At 48.2% G+C, this 21595-nt stretch overlaps 1 long non-coding RNA gene and 1 pseudogene across 1 annotated transcript in view; both read left to right on the top strand.

Annotated features, from left to right (window-relative positions):
* The window catches only part of LOC126499130 (uncharacterized), a 210964-nt gene that overhangs the window by 80364 nt on the left and 109005 nt on the right, over window positions 1-21595 (top strand). The window lies entirely within an intron of this gene.
* On the top strand, window positions 2385-3409 carry LOC126499107 (heterogeneous nuclear ribonucleoprotein A3-like; annotated as a pseudogene).

Raw genomic sequence — 21595 nt, forward strand, 5'->3', positions numbered from 1 at the left:
CAATATATCTAGATATAAAAATATATATACATATGTATATATAAATAGATATCTATACATATATATAAATTTATATACATATAAATATATCTACAGATAGATATATATGTAGAGAGAGAAAGAGAGAGTTTCATTCTCTAGAGTAAGTTCTGTGACTCTAGAGAACCCTGAGTAACACACGGACCCTTTCCAGACACTCACACCAGGAAGTTAACTAACTTGCTCCAGGCCTCACGCCTCCAGGCAGGACATGCACTTCTCTGGACTCTGCCAGGATATGAAGATCTCTCTGATGTCACTCGAAAGGTCCTTTGCCCTGAATGGCTCCTAGCGTTGTGGGGTCTTTCCTGAGAGGAGTGGATAGGATGGAGGCTCTAAGGATCGTGAGTAAGAGTAATAAATAGACCACCAGCTGCTTGTTAAGTGTTCCCTCTCTAAATTGGGACCTTATCCTGAAGACGTGGTGCTCAGACAGGATAACCAGCCTTTGCAGTGTTCCGGGAGCGTACTGAGGTGGAGGGAAAGGGAGGAGAGTTTTCTCTTTTCAGACCCCATTGATGCTGTTCTGCCACACCTGGTGCTGCCACACCCGTCCCTGCCACACCTGTCCCTGCCACTTGATTTGCAGGATGAAAAGCAGCTCTAGGAAGCAACATCTCCCACACCATCATTTGCCTCCTGTTTGAGGCTGGGCAGGAAGGGGAGTGATCTATTACACCACTCTGTACACAACTGGACTGGGAACCCAGACATCGTCGTGGGGGATTACACCCATCAGCTCCCCATCCAGGAAGCCTTCCCAGTGCCCTTCTCCCGACGGCACTGCAGTCACCAAATCTCCTGTTCTGCAGTCGCCAAACTTTGGTTATATCTGGTTAGAGGCACCCTTCTACTTGGGGGCAAAATCCCTTAGATAGGTTCTTGGCCTCGGATTCTTCCCATAGATTCCTGTCGGAGGGGTCTCTTAGTAGACATACAGAAAACAGACTGGTTAGAAGAGCAAGCCCAGGATGTGGGGCACATATCTGGGGACAGCTTTTGCCAACAGATCACATACAGACACTTACTGTTTATTCAAGACTGTCTTAGGGCATCACAGAAATGGACTCAATTGATTCCTAACCTCAGTAAGTAGTAGTATTTACCCATTTCTCAGCTGGGGAAAGCGAGGCTCGGGAAAGTTCACTACCTTGCCACACCATGCCACGGTGTGAGGTGTAGACTTACACAGTTCACAGTTAGGACCTGGCTCTGCCACCTGGGCAATTACTCCCATTCTCTGCCTCAGTTTCCCCAGGAGTCAGTTGGGACTATTAATTCCACTCCTGTTCCCAGGAGGAAGGCTTGCTTCTCCCTGGGTTTCTGGGAAGATCAAAGGGGCTAACGGACACGGATGCTCTCGGTAAATCACAGAATGTTCTACAAATGTCAGGCATTAATGCGTGTTGACTCCGAGGCCCTCTCTCACAGCCCCTTTGGTCTTTAGAGGATGCATTTCTTCTAGAAAACCAAATCCCCGTGGATGAGAACTGGCATTTTATAATCCCTTCCAAGCGCAGAAGTGATTTGATGTCCACAAAAGACTTCTTTGGAGAATTCAATGATCTGATTAAAAAAGTAGTTGTGGGGCCAGGTGTCCATCTCTCAAAACACACCGGCCAAAGCCCCATCGTCAGTCGGTCTGTCCCAGAGGGGACCGATTTCCTCCTTTATTCTTAGAAACACATTTCAAAATGCCTAAATAATGGATAGACTTGAAAATCTAGACAGACAGGAACTTGAAAATTAAAATGCCTTTTAATAGCCTGCCTCCCAGAGAGAAGGCTCTGAGCTGGGGTGACAATTTTGGACTTACTAAAGTAGATCTAGACACCCAGAGAAGTCCTGGACCATGACCCCATTGCCTGTCCCCAAGCAGAGTTAAACATTGGCCAAGGCATGCGTAATGACACAGGCTTGAAATCTCTGTTAGCTGGGAGCCCGAGGCAGGAGGACTGAAAGTTCAAACCAGTATGGGCAACTTTGACCTATCTCAAAAAGTAGCGAATGGGCTGGGGGTGTGTAGCTCAGTGGGCCAGTGCTTACCCAGCATTCACATGGTAATCCAAAGGTTTAATCCCCAGCACTAAAGAAACAAAACAGCCGTGCAGCCAAGCAAGAACCCCACCCCATTTGATGGACACATCCCAACTGTATTTTAATTATTTTTCTGACAAAAGTATATTTCTATGTCATTATGTTTTTTAACTTCAACTAATAAATTGACACCTGCACACAATGAATAATTCACAGAATACTCAAAGGAACAGAATGAAGAATGAAATTAGCTCTTCCTCTGGGTCCCATATTGAACTTAAGTGGGAAGGGGCGAGTCCGGTCTCAAAATGGAGGGCCAAAATCCAAAGGAACCAGAACAGTTGAGGAAGCTGTGTATTGGTGGTCTGAGCTTTAAAGTCTCAGATGATAGCTTAAGAGAACATTTTGAAAAATGGGGCACACTTACAGACTGTGGGGTAATGAGAGATTCCCCAAACAAAACGTTCCAGGGGCTTGGGTTTTGTGACCTACTCTTGTGTGGAAGAAGAGGAGGATGCAGTATGTGCTCGGTCACACGAGGTTGATGGGCGGGTGGTGGAACCAAGGGCTGTTTCTAGAGAGGATTCTGTAGAGCCTGGTGCTCATTTAATGGTGAAGAAAATGTTTGTTGGTGGAGTTAAAGAAGAGGCAGAAGAATAGAATCTGAGAGACTACTTTGAAAGTGTGTTAAGATCGAAACCATAGAAGTTACGGAAGCCAGGCAGAGTGGGAAAAAGAGAGGATTTGCTCTTGTAACTTTTGATGATCAGACACAGTTGATAACTTGTTGTTCAGAAAAACCACACTGCTAATGGGCATGATTGTGAAGTGAAAAAGGCCCTTCCTAAAGAAGAGATGCAGTCTGCGGGGTCACAGAGAGGTCGTAGGGTGGATCTGGCAATTTTCTGGGTTGTGGAGGAAACTTTGGAGGTGGCGAAGGTAATTTTGGTTGTGGTGAAAACTTTGGTGGAGGTGGTGGCAGCAGAGCTAGTTATGAAGGTGGTGATGGTGGCAGGAACGGTGTGGTTCTGGTTACAGCGGTAGAGGAGGCTATGGTGGTGGTGGACCAGGGTATGAAACCAAGGTGGTGGTGGCGGTGGAGGAGGATTTGATGATTACAGAGAAGGAGGAAACTTTGGTGGAGGTAACTATGGTGGTGGTGGCAACGATAATGACTTTGGGAATTATAGTGGACAACAGCAATCAAATTATGGCATCATGAAAGGGGGCAGTTTTGGTGGAAGAAGCTCAGGCAGTCCCTGTGGTGGTGGCTATGGATCTGGTGGTGGAAGTGGTGGATATGGTAGCCAAAGGTTTTAAAAGGACAGCAGAAAAGGGCTGCGTATCTTAGCAGGAGAGAGCGCAAGGAGTTGTCAGGAAAGCTGCAGGTTACGTTGAGACAGCCATCCTGAACGCCTTAGAGGAACTGTAAAAACCTGCCCCAGAAGGAAATGGTGATCCATAGTCAGAAAAGTTACCGCAGCTTAACAAGGAGGCCCTTCTGCTCAGGGCTACCCTAGCCACAGTCTGCAAAAGGTGCGGCTGTTGATTAATGCAATGCAGTGTCGATTAGACAGACATTCCTAGCGTCTTTTTCTGTGGCAACTTCGTCTTTGTCTTTTCAATAAATCAGGAGAGAGGGAGAAAGACAGGACTCAGACATGGCCTGGAGAAAGGAGCTGTCATGTCCCAGGGTCATCAGACATGGTCCCTGGAGACCAGTTCAGCCCAGTACACCCTACCCATGTCACCTCCTACGGTCATAGTGGAATGTGGCCTGTGCGTTTGGCCCTCTTCTGGTCTTTTATACCATAAGGAGCCATTCTTTTCAGGGACCTTGTCCTTCCTTTCCTCTCGGGATGTTTGGACACACGTGGCCTTTTTGATCTAAGCGTCTGAGGCACCAAATAGGAGAACCTTACCCTACCACTTGATCGTAGGCTGGGAGGCATCCTGCTAAGGCCCCTGGGACATCAAGGGGCGCCTGGTAGAGAGAGAACTAGACAGACAATCAGCAAGTCTACTGATCAATGGATTCATAAAAATAGTGCTGATGGTGTTTAGGGAGGACCCACAGGAAGGTTCAGACTTTCTTCCAGCAACTGCCTGTGCCCCCTAAGTACCCTACCCAGGGGAGTTATACCGGCCACACCCTCCTGACTTTTGTTTTCATTTCTTAGAAGCTGGTCTCACTCTGCTTCCCAGCTTCTTCATCTAAAACCACCAGGCTCCCAGTTAATCCTGTACTCCCCACCTTTGACCTTCAGGTAGTAAACCCCAGATTTTTATGTAGATTTAGATGCTTTTGATCTGGGCGGGGTAGGGGAGGAGGGGGCAGGGGGAGCTTGTTGTGGAGCTCACAGGAGCCAGGCCTACCATGGGTGACACTCTGGATTTAGGAAGGGGATCCCTGCTGGCCCCTCTTCTTGGTGGTGACAATGCTCCAACAGTGGTACACCCTGTCACCCATCTCCATTCCAAAACAGTTTATTGATGCCTACTTTGATGGCTAATTTTGGTTGTCAGCTTGACTACACTTGGGAACGACTAAAACCCAAACATCCACACTTTTCTTGATTGTATCATCTGAGGTGGAAAGAGCCACCCTAAATCTGGGCCACACTTTCTGATGGCAGCCTAGCGAAAGGACATGGAAGTGTAACAGGCCCCCAGGCCTTAGCATGACTGCTGCCATGTTAAAAGCACCATTCTGACCTTAAAACCTAGCACATAGGCCCCAACACCTGCCAAAATGGGAAGAAAGACCTAATCTAACAAAGACCTAGTCTGTAGGTCCAAGGATGTCTTTAAATGGGCTAACCTTGTTTTCTGGCTTCTGTAGTTCTGCTTCTTGCTAACTAAAGTGTGACAACCAGGACGTGGCTTTTGTGTATAAAAGACATAGCTATGAGGATCAGGGCTGCATGGTTTGGGCAAGTTTCCCAGGCACTTTCTGGCTGGCAATAAATACTTTCTTTTTGGCTTTAAGAACGTCCATGTGAGTGGTCTCTGCTGGGCTTTCATCAAGACAGAAGAAGGAAACTTTTAGGGTGTTTTTGCCTGCTTTCTCTCACTCTTGCTGGCAAGTTCAGCTGTCCTGCTGCTGGGGAATTCTTTCATTGGTATTAGAACCTACTTCTTGGGGATTCCAACATATTCCGAAGAACAACCAGCATCTGAGACATCCAGCCTTGTGAACTGAACGGATTCTTGGACTTTGGTTTGGGTGACAGCCATTGTTGGGCTAGCCAGACCTCAACTTGTAAGTCACTCTGATAAATCCCCTTTTTATTTATATGTGTGTGTATATGTATATTCACACACATATATGATATCTATATATGAAAAAATATATTCATTCTATTCTGTTCCACTAGAGGGTTTTGACTGATGTAGTTATTGTGTGTACTATTCATTCCTGGTGACACCCTTGTATTCCTGTTCCCCATACAGAGCCTTAGGGGGTTCTGTAATTTGTTCAGGGCTACTCTGAACCATGTTTGGTACCCAAGTCTGTCCACCTCCAAGACCCATCCTCCCTGATATCCCAGTGCCTGCACAGATGGCTGCTTCTTTATGCCAAGCAAAGGCTGCCTTTTAGCAGGGAGTATGCTCTGCCCCCAGTGCCTCCCATTTCCTGAGAAGCCCCACCTGAATCTCCTAGGACAAAAATCAGGGCTCTGACTTCTTTACCAGGGATGCCTGGTGTGAAAAGAATGGCTTCCTCAGATTTGAGGGAGCACATATCGTGAGCTTTCTGGGGGCACTCCAGATGCCCTGGAGGTACTCACTGCTGCCCCTTCCAAGCCCAGGAACTTCCAGTGGGACGCAGGTCAGAAAGGAAATGCTCAGCAGCAGGCAGATGATGGGGTGCTCCACTGCCCTCATGCTTGCTACATAGCTTGTGTTGACTTTGGACTTCTGATTCTCCTGCCTCGATTCCAAAGTGCTGCAGTTAGAAGCTTGGGCCACCGTGCCCAGTTTACCAGCTGCTAGGGATTGAACCAGGGCTTTGTGTTCAATCCACCTAAGCAGTCTACCGACTGAGTAATGTCGCCAGCCTCTGGTCCCGCCTCTGAATACCCCACACTGGGATTCCATGTCAGTGCACATCCAGTCGCCACAGCAGCAATCTTCAAAATCCCGGACTCCAGCGTTGCGTGCTCTGCATTCCCCATGGAGATGGCACTGTGCAGCGTCCACATGGTCTAGCCGTGTGCCTTCCGAGGATGCTCTAACCTTGCTCTACCCAGCATTTCCTTACTCTAGCTGTGCCTTCCATGTCTTCCCAAGGTCCAAAGCTTTCCTAGGACTGTGACTATGAATCATTCCTCTTTTCATGCAGACACCGGGTATTTACTAAGTCTCTATGCAGAGTGCCCTGTGTGTAGGCTCTCAGTAGACTGCAAAGAGTAAGGACCCATCCCTATCCTTACTAAGATTTTAGCTTTGGGAAAGACATGGTCCCATGAATATAGACTTGTTTTCCCCTGGGTTGGCGCTAGGAAGAATGCCATCATTGCCTGAGGGCCAGTACCTTGTAGGACTCACACACTCTCAGAGGTCAGGGGAGGCTTCCTGGAGGAGGTGGCTCAGGTGCTGCTGAAGGACTGGGAGAGGCTGTCTAGCAAAGTGGCAGCTGGTGTGGGAAGAATGAGAGTTCCAGGTAACTCTGTCCCACGTGGCCTGCACTGCCAGGAGCTCCTTGTTGATTTTAGATATGTGCCCCCACTTCTGCAACCATGGCGGGGGGTGGGGGTGGGCAGCCTCCTCTGAGAAAGTTGTTCTGACCCACCGACCCAGGGGTCTGTAAGGCCTGTTTGTCCTGCAAGGTGGTAGGGAGGGTAGCTTCACATGTGGCTGATTGGGGGTGCCTGGGGTCTGATGTAACACAACCCCTGTACATGGGGAGTCGGCAGGAGATCTAAAAATGGGGGTGGGAGTGAGGATGGGGGGTGGGCTCTGGACTCTCTTGGTACTGGAAGCCTGGCTCAGACTCAGAGCTTCAGCCTGGCAGGTGAGGAATTGGGTGAAGGAAGAGGCTTGAGAGGCTCAAAAGAGAAGGAGCTTGTTGTGAAGTGAAAAGGGTTTTTTGTTGTTGCTGTTGTTTGATTGGTTGGTTTGGTTTTTTGAGACAGGCGTTCTCCGTGTAGCCCTGGCTGTCCTGGAACTCACTCTGTAGACCAGGCTGGCCTTGTGCTCACAGACTTCGCCTGCTGGGATTAAAAGTGTGCACCACCACCGTTTATTGGCAGTAAGAAAGGGCTTGTGGGAAATGAGAAGGGGCTCACAGGAAATGAGATGGGGTGTCGAAAGCAAGGACACAGCTCCTCTATGATTCCTGAGTGACAGAGGCATCTGGAAAGGGCCTAGCCCATTACGTCCAGGGCAGGGCTGGGATGGGTGATGAGGCCAGAGTCGGCTGGAGAGTTCTGAAGCCAGAGTGCAGGACGGAGGGACAGAGCTGAAACCTCAGCTTGTCGCCTGCTGAAGAAGTCCTCACCCTAGTTGATTGTTTACACTGCGTCCTTCACTCAGAAGCCTACTTACTCCCTTGCCAGGCCAGACTGCATGTCCCTGAACACCAGCAGCCCAGCGGGGTAGGCAGGCCATGGCTCTGGTTAGCGCTTGTCTTGTCTCTTGCAGAGCAAGCATCCACAGCTTCTCTGTGGACACTTCTGACCCCAGCCCCAGCTTCAAGAGCTGAGAGGCTGGAATGGGTTTGTGCAGACATGGTTGTCTGAAAGTTTGCATCCCATTTGCGATACATGGGCACTGTGTGAGCCACTGAGGATTCCGAAATACCCTGGCTTCTGGAACATGGAGAGAACTGCACACAAAATAACAGGACTCCCGAGTCTGTAGAAAATGGGCTGCCTGTGTCCATGAATGGCAGAACAGGAGCATCACCTAGTTTGGGGCTAAGCGGTTCCTTGGAGTGAGACTATATACACTATATACAATATATATATGATGGTTGTACAGGTAGACACAGCAGTGGGCTGACGCTCATGCACTCTGTAGCGGCAGGACTTTTATAGTCTCTGCTCTTTTCTGCACTGCCATGCTGAGAACCAGATGCAGGATGAGGCTGAAGTCAGGTGCCAGCTCCCTCTGTTAACATCCCGCTGTCTATCCTGGCCCCGAGGACCAGCAGGACACTTGACAGGTTAGGTAAGGGGTATGTGCGTGCGGCACAAACGCCTCTCCTCCTCACCTACAAAGGCTGGTGACCCTAAGCATATTGGTTCCAGCCTTTCTCTGGACGCATCCACAGATGCGTTCCAGTAGGTTGGACCTCTGAGGTCAGCTTCCTTGTCACCTCTGCCTCTCATACCACAAACGGATGCTTGCATACGTGACAGAGGCCACGTGCCTGACTTCAGAGTTCCTGTACCGCATGCCAGCCCTGTCTCTCCCAGCCTCACCACAGCAGTCAGAGGCTGGGCAGCTGTAGGACCATGTCCCTTCCTGCAGGGGACGCTCAGTGGTCATCAGGCAGAGCAAGCTCCCCTATTGTTCTCTTGAAAATTGAGTCATCCCACTGGGGCCCAGAAGCTTTCCAGAGCTGTCTGCACCGAGGCCTTTGCCAGACGGCAGCTGGAAGTCGGTTAATATTCATTGAATCTCTCTGGGCGGCTGGGAACCGCCTTTTAATCGCCTCATCTCTGTCTAGCCCTTTATCGAGAAGGAGACTGGCAGGCGAGAACAATCAGTTAACTCATTAGAGAGCAGGGCCCAGGAGGGAACTCTGCTGCTCCTCCCTCCCATAGAGGGCGGGGCCTCGTGGAGGTGGGGCTTGGATTCCCTCCACCCTCTGTCATGCCTCTGCCAACCAATCTGAACTTTTCCAGAGGCATTTGTGATCCAAATGGACAGGAGCTTGAGACCCACTGAGTTGGGGGGATATCTGGGGGACAAGAGAGAGGTCAGAAGACACTGATGTCTGGCTTCCAAATCTCTTGCCTCCCTTGTTCCAGGAGAACACACTTCAGAGCTGGAATTGAGAGATCATTTTGTCATCCACCCATCCAATTTCCACCTATCCAATCATCCATCCAACTCCGCACTCTCCGTTCCCTATCCATTCACGCTTTCATCTACCTATCAGGCATCTGCTCCCTCCCTGATAGGAACAAGGGAGGGAGATTTTACCTTGGCCAAAACTTTTGACGATTTCAGTCGGTGGAGAGGGGCCGCTGTCTGGCAGAGTCAAGTAGCCCACCTCACGGTGGCCAGGAAGCAGAGAAAGATGGTGACCACACTCAGCTTTTATTCAGATCAGGGTCTCAGGCTTTGGGATGGTACAAGCCACGTTCAGTGTGGGCCTCCACCCTCAGTTAATACTCTCTGGAAACCCCCTCACAGACACACTCGGAGGTGTGCCACACCAGTCTCCCAGGTGGTTCCAACTCCAGGGAGGGGAATGAGGGAGATAAACACTCATACAGCCCACCCGTTCCTCCACCTTCCATCTGCCAGGCCAGGGAGGGGGTGGCTCGTGCCCCAAAACTGTCGTGTTTCTCAAAAACAAGTTGCTTTCTGTTCTATCATTAGGTCCTCACAATTCTTGATTCTTACTTGACAAGTGAGAAACGGAGGCACAGAGAGAAGCAAGGGACTTTCTCAAAGACAGACAGTTTGGGTTCTGGAAGACAGCTCAGTGGTTAAGAACATGTTCTTACAAAGTATCTGAGGTCAGTCCCCAGCACTCACACTAGGAGGCTCACAACTGCCTGTGACTACAGCGGTTACTTACAAAGGGTCTGTTGCTCACTTCTGGCCTCTGTAGCACCTGCCCTCATGCGTGTTCCACGGTGACCCACATCCATTTTTTCTCATGGGGCCATTCTGGTGCAATCTCATTGTGGTTTAATTTGGGGCTCTGTTTGGGGACCCATGTGTCCTTCTGCCTGTCCCTCTTTGCATTTTGTGTGTGTGTTGTGTAGGCCAGAGGTCGACTTCAGATGTCCCTCAGGTGCTGTCCACTTAATTTTTTTGATACAGTCTCTCATTGGCCCTGGGCCTTACCAACTAGACTAGGCTGAGCGGTGAGCAAGGCCCAGAGGTCTGCCTGTCTTCACCAGTGTGGAATACCACGTGTGGCTTTTTAATGTGGGTTCTGGGAATCAAACTCAGGTCCTCATGCTTGCTGATCAAGAACGTTTGCTTTCTCATCTGGCCAGTGAGCACCATCCATGTCCTGTGTGGTCCATGGAGCAGTTCTGAGTTAAGAGATCGATGACAGGAGAGGAGAGACCCCCTTAGGGACATCAGCCCTGGAGCCAGCAGGGACTGTGGTGGGCTAGCTGGACTCACTCCTTCTCTTTGTACTTTGAGTTGTTAGTGTGCTATGGCAATGTCCCCTGGGGCCAGAACAGGTGTTGACAGTTGCCACGGGCAGTGCATAAACGTGAGCTGGGAAGGGCACACACCACTCGCTCCCTGCTGCTCCAGCAGCTCTTCTGGGCTTCCAGGTCCCTGGGGCTCCGATGCCATGTCTGTCGCTCCATTATCCTGAGCAGCCTCCCCGGATCCCATTACGCCTCTGCTGTTATTATTTATTCATCCGTGGAGCTTCGGCCGGCTCCCAGGCACTTACCTTGATGTCCCTGACAGGGGTCGGGGCCCCACTCAGAGCGTATTAATCACCCACCACGCAGCAAGCTGTGTCCCTCAGGAGGGAGGGGATCAAGTTGCTGACAGGGTGGGCCCATCAGCTGCCTGGTCTTCAGAGCCTGATGGGCTGAGATAGCATCCATGCAGAAAGGGAAACTGAGGCTTGGGGAGGGAGGGTCATCCTCAAGGCCCATAGCTTAGTGGTGTGCCTTCCACAACAATATGCACAAGGAGAGTGACAGCATCCCAGGGACAGGACTTTACAGTTTGTATCTATTCTCTCATCTGATGCTTGCATTGACCTTTCAAAACCAGCAGGGGTTTAGAAGCAAATGGATGGATCAATGCAGAGATGGTAGCTAGGTAGATGTCACAGGGATGGGTAGATGCATAGATGGTAGCTAGGAAGCTAGGTAGATATTAGATGGATGGGTGCATAGATGGTAGCTAGGAAGCTAGGTAGATATCAGATGGATGGGTGCATAGATGGTAGCTAGGTCGATATCAGATGGATAGATGGTTGCATAGATGGTAGCTAGGTAGATATCAGATGGATGGATGCATGCCTAGGTGGTAGCTAAGAACTTATCAAATGTGAGGGTTGGAGAGTTGGCTCAAGTTCAGTTTTAGCACTCACATCAGGCAGCTCACAACCACCCTTAGCTCCAGCTCCAGGGGATCTGATGCCCTCTTATGGCCTCGGAGGGCACCTGCACTCAGCTGCACATATGGGCACCCCACATACATTTAATATATTTGAAGATAAAATATGTGTTAAGAACACAGGATGGTGTTATCGGGAGGTGGATCCTAGCTCCCCTCATAGGACTGTCCTGTCTGAGTTGTCAGGAAGGAGAAGGTACTCCCCAACAGAAATGGCAGACAGGCAGATACTCAACAGCCACCTGCTGATATCACCCACTGGAACCCAGCCTGGGGTCTGTTAGGTGGCCTTCACTGGATCTAACACCAGATGGGTACAGCAAAGTCAGACCTCCAGAGTGTCAGCCTAGCAAGGCTAGCGGAGGGCAGGGCAGTGACAGGATGTATAAGGAAGATTACAGGTGCCACTGGAAGCCCTGAGGTGCCTTTGGGGTTCCTGAATGTTGTGGTGGGTGGGCAGGCCTCCGAGTGTGCCTCTGAAGTCAGCATCCCCTCTGGTGTTAGCCTGACCAGCCTCACCCTCAGCAACTGGTTTGCTGTGTTGAGTTTGGCCAAATTTCTTCACATTTCTAAACCTTAGGCTCATTCTCGGCAAAATAGGTACCATTATGTCCACCACCTGAGATTAAAAGATGTTTTGACAGGCACAGAAAGTCCTGGAAGGGTGCTTCCTTTTCCAAGCCATGTTCTCAGTCTTGCTTTCCTCCCAGCTTCTGCAGAGTTGGGGCCTGGGCCAGGCTGAGCTTGGTGGGTATTCCCAGGGGAGATGGCAGGGAACAGAGGTGGGGTAAGCTGGAGTCTGTTTTTTTGTGGATCAGAGTCAGCCCGAATGGGGGCAGAGAATGCCAACCTTCAGCCTGGCTGCTAATGGCGGGTGGTACACTTGTTGCTGGGCTAAGGATCTAGGAGGACAGCCTGCAGTTGGAGCTGGAGGGACTGGCTTGAAACTTTGCATCTTGGTTCCCATTTGCCCCAAGTAGGGTCCTGAGATGGCAAAGGCCTCTTGCAGGAGGGCATGTCAGGTGGACAGTGGGGTGTGTGTTCTCAGTGTGCTAGCAGAACCAGTGTCTGGCTGGAGCCAGGACTGCAGCTGGCACAGTTCTGGGTAATATCACGGAGACCCAGGGAAGTAGGGCACTCTGTGCTCCCCTGCCTTGATCTTTTTAGACTCAGACTTTCTTTGCCAACTCTGGGACTCTGGACTTGTGAAGACTCAGTTCAAGTAACTGGGAGGAAGCCAGGCACCACCTTAGTGTCCTGCTGGGAAATACAGGTTGGGAAAGGGCAAGTGTCTCACCAAGGCCATCCAGTGTCCATGGCAGAGAGCTATGCAGAGCAGAGGCCTTGATCTGTAGGGACAAACCTTCTGTCAGGAGAGGAAGGGACATAGTTACAGCTAACCTTTTCAGGCCTGATCTGTATATAATGGTCATAGTCAGGGCCATGCGACAGCTATTGCTCTGAACCCTGCTGTAAGTCACAGCCCATCCCCCCACCCAGTGTGTTGGCCACAACTTTTATCACCATCTTAGTGACCCTTTGAACAGTCAAGAGGACTGCGGGGATGGTAAAGTACCTGAGACCCTCTCCTTTACTCAATCCCCAGCCTGGGCTTAGACCTCCAGGCTTCCCCAGCCCTGGCCTTCTGGTTATAGAAGACAGTAGAATGTTCACAGTCACCAAGAGCCTGGACCAACAGATGGGGAGGATGGGAGGGCACTCTGCCTGTGCCAGCTAAGCCAGCCCATGACCCTCCTTCTGTGTTCTGCCCTCCTGCACCCACAGAGCAGGTATCCTAGCCTAGGCAGCCCCGGCACCACCCTCTTGGGCTTGCCAGGTAATTATGTATTAGGAACTAATATTAATAAAGGCTCCAGGAACGAGGTTTTAATTCCAGATCTTGCCACTAGATTATTGTGCATGAGGGAAATATCAGGGCCCCAAACTCTCTCCATCCCTCACCCTTCATCTCTAAGCAACCTGCTGCTTTGATTAATTCTAACTCGATTTTCCCACGTTGGGGAGGGAGAGGGGAGGAAGGCAGAACATGGCAGTTTGGACCAGTCTTTGAGCCTTCTTTGCCACCCCCATCCAAGTCCCCAGGCATGCAGCTACAACTCTGCCCTGCCCAGTTCCACTCCACTGCCTCCAGAAATGAGGTCCCTCTACTCACGTCCTCACTCTCTCTCATCCCTCCCTCCCATCCTCCCCATCTGAATTTACCTACACACCTGAACCCACCCTGGCCTCCAGTGCCTCCGAGTGATCAGTTTCTAGGAACTTTTCCTAATAATGAACCGAGCATTATGAATGTTTGGGTGGGGGAGGGCAGGGAGTTTAAATGTCCATCAAGGGAGGGAGGTTTCATAAATTATGAGACAACAACACACTGGAATGTTGTAGATGTAATGAAATGGAATAATTTACGAGGTGTATCATGGGAAGAAAAGTATCAAGGTTGAGAACAGCATATGCCGCCTTTTGCATAGAAATATGCCCTCATACATTCTTATTTATACATGGAATATGGGGTTGTCATGGAAACAGAAGGACATATCTTAGTTGTACAGTAAATGCTCATTTAATGGTTGCTTTCACCATTTCACGGACATCTTGACCCCAAAGTTTGTTCCTAATCAAGCAGGACAGTACTCTAAAAGAGATGTGTGTGTGTGTGTGTGTGTGTGTGTGTGTGTGTGGACAACACTTGAGAAGAGCATAGGTTGTGGGGGAGCAAGGGGAGACCTTAGGCTGGTAGAGCCTCAGAGCCGCTCATACTGCAACACTGGCTGGCTGCTACTACTCCGCCAGCCTCAGGATCCAGACACAAGAACACGGAGCTAGAGAGAGAGAGAGGAAGAGAGAGGGAGCGTGTCAGCATGCCATACAGCTCGGACAAAGGGAACACTGTTGCACTTAAACTTCAAGGAGGGGATCTGAAGTACCTCCGCCATCCCTGCAGAGGCGGGATTCTCTTGGCGTATTTGTTCCTTGTGTTGTTGCTGTGTTAAAAAAAAATACCCGACAAAAGCAATTTAAGGGATAATTTGAGTCCACAGCTCAAGGGTACCACGGCCAGGCAATGGTGACAGCAGGAGCTTAGGGCATCTGGCTACATTCTATCCAGAATCAGGGAGGAGAGGAGTGTGTTACATTCTATCCAGAATCAGGGAGGAGAGGAGTGTGTTACATTCTATCCAGAATCAGGGAGGAGAGTAGTGTCTGTGCCCAGCTCCTTTTCTTGTTTCTATTTGGTCCAGGACTCCAGCTTATTTGGATGGGCAGCTCTTCCCTCATCAGTCAAGCTAGTCTAGATAATCTCTCAACAGACATCCAAAGATTTGTCTCTCAGGTGATTCTAGAACCTGTCAAGGGGACATTAATCATCATGCTTGGTTAGACAGCTGAGAAGAAACATCTGTCTAACCTGGGCATGGAGTCACTAACAGTATGTAGTCACTAACAGTGTGTGATTACAGACGCAAATTTAAAGACCACCCGCCCTCCAGAAGTCCCTAGAGTGTATGGAAATGCAGAGCCCGGGTCCCCCCCCCCCTTGCTTACAGATTATCCTAGTCAGTTTTAACTGTCTACTTAACACCTCCTAAAGTCACCTGAGAAGGGAGTCACGACTGAGTGATTGTCCAGATCAGACTGATCTGCAGGTGTGTCTGGGGTGGGTACCTTGATGGTTAATTGCTGTAGGAAGGCACAGCCCACTGTGAGCGGCACCATCCCTTAAGCAGGCAGTCCTAAATTGTGTAAGAAAGCTAGCTGAGCATAAAGCTGTGAACAGGCCGGGAACCAGTGTTCCTCAATGGTTTCTACTTCAAGGTCCAGCCCTGACTTCCCTGGGCGATGGTCTATGACCTTGAAGTATAAGCCGAACCAATCCTTTGCTGCCTTCAATTGTTTTTGGTTAGTGTTTCACTGCAGCCACGGAAAGAAAACTAGAACACAGATTCAGTTCGACTGGAGCAGGGCCAGAAATCAACACGCTAAAGAAGCAAAACAAAATCAGATTTCCAGCAGAGTTCTTGTTTGGGGTACAATAGAGCCCCATCCCTCATCTGTCTCTTCCACCAAGCACAGCGCGTAGAGCACAGGCAGTGCGCCGAGCAGCTAGCTTAGGACCCTGACAGGCAGCAGAAGCAGATGGGCTGGAAGAAAAGGCTGAATGCTGAATTACCATATACACAAAAGACTCAAGACCTAGTATCTCCGCGTCACAGTCACAACGCTGAAGATACAGCCCACACTTAGTTCACACATGAGGAGTGGGGGGAGGGGGGAACCAGTGGGAAAAGACAATTCAGTAGGTATCGACCACAAGTGGGCACAGGTGTTGGAACCATACGATGGAGACGTTTCGCACAACTTCTATGCAAATATCCAGAGAGTCTTTAAGATATATTTTTAAATTTTTATTTATTATTGTGTGGGAGTGCGTGCTATAGCACATCTGTGGAGTTCAGACTGCTCTGGGGAGTCTGTCTTCTCCGTCCCCCCCACCCTTATGTGGACGCTAGGGAGTCAAATTCAGGTGTTCAAGGTTGATCAGCAGGCAACGTCACTAACTGAGCTATCTTGCTGGCTCACGCTCAGACGTTCTTGACACACATAGAAGAGTGAACCTCAATGAAAGAGCAAGCTACTTAGCGGGTGGTTTGCTGGGGGCACCCCCAGGGGGTGCTGGTGTTGGTATGATGGGCTTATTTGTTTTGTGTCGGGTAGGGCTCACATGGATTAGAAGACGTTCCCATCAGCCTTAGTCTGTACTCACTAAGTGCCAATAACAGCCCACCCAACCAGTTGGGAGATCCCAAAGGCTCCCAACAGTGCCCAGTGTTTCCCAGGGCACAAAATTGTCCCCCAGCTAAGTAGAATACACAAAGAAAAAAAAACAAACACTAGTTTTGTAAATGAAAGCACAGTAGCTAACCGGGTGGTGGCGGCGCACGCCTTTAATCCCAGCACTCCAGAGACAGAGGCAGGCGGCTCTCTATGAGTTTGAGGCCAGCCTGGTCTACAAGAGCTAGTTCTAGGACAGGCTCCAAAGCTACAGAGAAACCCTGTCTAACGTGGAGGGGAGAAAAAGAGAAAAGAAAACAAAGTAACTAAAATAAAAACTCCCTGAATGTGTCCGGTAAGAGACTGGAGACAGTGGAAAAACATCAGAAATCTTGAAGATTGAGTAAGAAATAATCCAAATTGAGCAATAGAGAGGGAAAAAAACAGTCAAAAGAATGAATAGGGTTTCCAAGGACTGTGGAACAACTAGAGTTTTTCCTGTTTGTGTTGTTAGAATCTCAGAAGGGGGCAAGAAGGGCTGTTGTGTGGAAAGAAGATTTGAGAAAAGGATGCCTAGGAAGTTCAGAACTTGGTGAAACATATTAGCATACAGATCCAAAATACAGAGTGAACCCCCAAAAGAACAACCCCAAAGGAAGGTGTGAGCAGATGCCAAGGTTGGAAAGTCAGATCTGAGACATGTAGCTAAAGCAGCTGTCCGTCGATGGGGAAATGCATAGCATTAAATGCATAGCATTAAATCCTCTGTTATACTATAGAGGCGTTTGGATCAATAACCTAGTTTCTAGTTTAAGAAACTGGAGAAAGGCTGGAGAGACGGCTCAGTAGTTAAGAGCATTGGTTGTTCTTGCAGAGGACCTGGGTTCAATTCCAGCACCCACAAGGTGGCTCATAATCACCTCTAATGTCAGTCCCAAGAGATCCAGCTCCCTTTTCTGAACTTCATAGGCTCTGCTTGTTTATGGTACACATACACACAGAGAAAACAGTAATACACATAAAACAACATAATCCCTTTTTTTTAAAGGAAAATAAACTAGAGAAATCATGGAGTAAAGGTAAACAACAGGAAAGAGGATAAAGGCGAGAGAAATCGATAGCACAAAAACAGAAAGGCGGTGGGGAGTTAGTAACCACAGAGGCTGCCTCTCTAAGGAAAGCAGTAAGGCCATGACTTCTGGCTAGAAACAAATGGCCAAATTAGGAGTTAGAGAAAAGACCTTGTGAACTGGAAGCCAGGAACTACGGGGGCGGATGGACCCCTGCACACAGAAAGCATCCTATGGACTTGACAAACATCTCAAAGTCAGAAAATTACTGACGGGTTTAGATGCACTGGGTCAAGCTGAATGACTGGCTGACTGCTCTTGAGCTGGGATGGGAGCCCTCAGATGTTCTGAAACAGAAACGTCTAGGCCCAGGAATTTCATGAAGAAGTTTTAAGACATAAATAATAAGAAATAGTACCAAAATTATATTATTTTCCCAGAAAATAGAAAAGGAGGGGAAATACTTCTCACTTCCTTATTATTTTGAGACGAGGTCTTTCTAAGTAGCCTAGGCTGGCTTTGAACTCCAAATCTTCCAGTTTCCACCCTCAAGGGCTGGGGTTATAGGCATGCCCCAGCTCATCCAGCTTCCTGTTTCTCTGGAAGGCCAGAGTTACTTTGAAGCACAAATCTGATAACCAACATGAGAAAAGAACACGTCAGACCTTCCATGAACACAAGACACCAAAGTCTTCGACAGAAATCTAGAGGCACAGTGGATAGAAACACTGTAATCAAGTAGATTTATCTTGGAAGTGTAAGAATGGTTAAACTGTATAAGTCAATCTATCCCATAATATTAACAGATGAAGATGAAACTAAGGATGGTATTGGTAGATATAAAAAAGTATTTGTCATGGTTCAACATCTGTTCATGATTTTTTTTTTTAAAAAAAAGATCTCTAGCCAGGGAGATAACTCAGTGGGTAAAGGCTCTGACTGTACCAGCCCAGGGGTCTGAGTTCAAATCCCAGAGCTAGATGCGGCTGAAGAGATGGCTCAGCAGTTAGAAGCATTGGGTTGTTCTTCTGGGGGACCTGTGTTCAGTCCCCAGGTTCCACATTAAGAAGAGCTGGAGCTGGGCAGTGGTGGTTCACGCCTTTAATGCCAGCGCTTGGGAGGCAGAAGAAAGTGGATCTCTGTGAGTTCGAGGTCAGCCTGGTCTGTAGAGTGAGTGCCAGGACAGCCAAAGTTACATAGAGAAACCCTGTCTACAAGAGCTAGTCCCAGGACAACTCCAAAGCTACAAAGAAACTCTATCTCGAAAAACCAAAAAGAAGAGGAAAAAGGGGGAGGAAGAGGAGGAAGAGGAAGAGGAAAAGGAAGAAGAAGAAGAAGAAGGAGGAGGAGGAGGAGGAGGAGGAGGAGTTGGATGCAGTAGTGCACATCTGTCTTCCTAGAGCAATGGGGAGGCAGAGGCAGGAGAATTACCTGAGAGGCATCCTGCCTCAGCAAAGTGGAAGATGGGACTCTCAAAGGTCATTTCCTTACTTTCATACATGTTCTGTGACACACACGCACCTGTACAACACAAATAAACAAACAAACAAACATTTAAAATTTTTCATCAAACCAGGAAGAGAAAGATCCATGAAAATCCCCTCTTTATATAGGGAGACACTGTCTCAGAATATAATACCTAACCCCCAGTCCCCCAAAATCCTTATGTCTAGCATCATTTCTGGTGGTAAAGGTTGAGGCTGAAGGCCTTGGCCTCAGGTTGAGAACAAGGCAGGTTTACTCATCCCATGGCCTCCTCTGCTCACCCCATGACCCTCTGCTCACCCCAGACCCTCCATGCTCACCCCACTGCTCCCTCTGAGCACTGGATGGGAGTTCTGGCAAGTACAATGGGCAACAAAAAGAAAGAACTGGGTATGATGACTCAGGCTTGGAATCCCAGCACTTGGAGACTGCGGCAGGAGAATCACCATGAGTTCTAGTCCAGCTTGGGTTGTAGAGAGACAGCCTATCTCAAAGAAAGAAAAGGGTAAAGAAGGAAGTAGCTTAGTGAAAAGTAACAGTTTTTAGTTTCTAGTATTGCCCAGGTGGAAAACTCTGGGAAAGGCCAGAGAAATTTCTAGAAAGCCTAAGTGAATGTGATGAGATTGGGTGCCTAGGAGATACACCTCTGTGAGAGCATTTCCATCGAGGATTAACTGGGGTAGGGGGGAGGGAGGAGACCCACATTCAAAGTGAACAGATCATCCTCTTGGCAGCCCAGATATGGAGGTCCTGGGAAGAGCGTCTATGTTGCTATCTGCTCTGTCTTGTCCATTCTGATCCATTCACGCTGCTATCGTCAGACCCCAGCTTCTTCCTCCTTCCAGCTTGGAGTCGACACCAGCAACTCTCCAGGGAGCCTCCAGGCCTTTGGTGAGGGCTGGGACTGCTGAGGGGTCCATCCTCACAGACTGAACAGCTGGTGAGGTCTCAGCTTCTCTAACACACTATGACTGTTGTTGAACTATCCAGCTGCAGTAGTGTAAGCCAATTGACTAAACCTCCTTTATAGGATGTATACATTTTCTTCATTGTTTCTCTAGAGAACCCAGTCTAATAAAGAAGTATCACTTATTATAGCTTTAAAAATATCAAATTATTGCATGAAATATAACAAAACATATAGAGGGGCTGTATACTTGACACTACAAAATAAGATGAATTTAATCCAAAAAGCTAATGAGTATTTATTAAATGTAAACCTAAATGTGCTTATTAGCTATGACCCAAAAGAATCTATATCAATCTTTACCAAATTAATCAATACATTAGCGCTGCTTTCATCAAAATATCAGCACAACTTTTATGCAGAGATAAGAGGTTTTGGTTTTGTTTCTATTGCTGTGACAAAATGCCCAACGAAAGCACAGTTTCAGATTCCAGTCCATCATTGTGGGAAAGTCAAGGCAGGAACTTGACATAGCTAGGCACATCCCATCTATAGCTAAGACGAACGAATGTGTGCACACCATCCTCAGTTGGTGTTCTTTACTCAAATATAACCAGGACCCAAACTCAGGGAATGATGCTGCCCACAGTGCGCTGGTCCTCTCTTCTTCAGTTGGCACACTCAAGGCATCCACCCCGTGGACAATCCCACAGGCCAGTCTTTCACTGAGAATCTCCTCCTAAGCCGTTCGAAGTAGTGTCAAATTCACAAGGAAAACTAACCACTGCGAAGCTGATCATGAGTTTATTTCATGTATTTATGATAATGTGTATACGTGTGTACTTGGGCGTGCTCAGAAGAGCGCGTGTGTAGTGTGTATACGGGTCAGAGGACAACTTTGTAAAGCCGGTTCTTTCCTTCCACCTTGGCGTGGGCTCTGGATATTGAACTCAGGTCGCCAGGGTTGTATGGCTGGTGCTCTTCTTACCTGTGGAGCCATCTCACCCACCTAGGAAGCTGACGCTAAAATGTATATGGGACAATAGTAGAAGCAGTCACTGAAGCAATTTTGAAAATGAAGAAAAAAGGGAGCTCTAGGAGGGAATCCGATTGATTCCAAGTTGTTCTCCAACAATGCAACAATCCAAATAGTGAGACAGGACAGAAGGTGCAGTCATGATGCAGAAGAGGGGGTTAGAACCAGAGCCAAGGCTGGCAGTGGTGGTGCACACCCTTAGCCCCGGAGGACCACAGGGCTGTGTATGTTCTTGACAATAATAATCCCGTTTTCGTTATAATTTTCTCTGTGCCAAGACTACCCGAACTACATCCAAGGAGCTCCCAGAATTCCATCTATGGTAAGAGGAAGTGTCTATCTATTGCTGGGTGATGGTGGCACATACTTTTAATCCTAGCATTTGGGAGACAGAGGCAGGTGGATTTCTGTGAGTTCAAGGCCAGCCTGGTCTACAAAGTGAGTTCCAGGACAACCAGCACTGTTACACACAGAAAACCTGTCTCAAAAAACCAAAACAACAATAACAAACAATGAAAAATTAAAACAGAACAGAACAAAAAAAGAGAATCATCCAAAGAACTCTTAGATACAAAGCCAAGAATTTGTTCTAGAAAAAAAATACAGACTGTGTCAAAATGTAAAGAAACTTTTAAAAGAACAATAACACACACTCTAATCTGACATACTTGGCAAGGAATCTGGATTCTAAATATATGAAAAGTTCTAAAGATTCAACAAGTAAAGCTGGGCACAGCAACATATATCTTTCATCTCAACACTTAAGAAGGTCAGGGGAGGAAACCATCACAAGTTTGAGGCTAGCCAGGGCTACATAGGAAGACCCTGTCTCAAAAAAGGAAAGAGAGAAAACAAAAAAAAAATCGTAAGAACAAATATAAAAAAGGATGAATGAATAAAAAGACACATCCCTTAAGGGGAATAAAGGTGGCAAATAAAGGCATGAAA

The sequence above is a fragment of the Alexandromys fortis genome, unplaced genomic scaffold (genome assembly GCF_014885135.2).
Source record: "Alexandromys fortis isolate MF-2015 unplaced genomic scaffold, M_Fortis_MF-2015_v1.1 scaffold_9, whole genome shotgun sequence".
Classification (NCBI taxonomy): domain Eukaryota; kingdom Metazoa; phylum Chordata; class Mammalia; order Rodentia; family Cricetidae; genus Alexandromys; species Alexandromys fortis.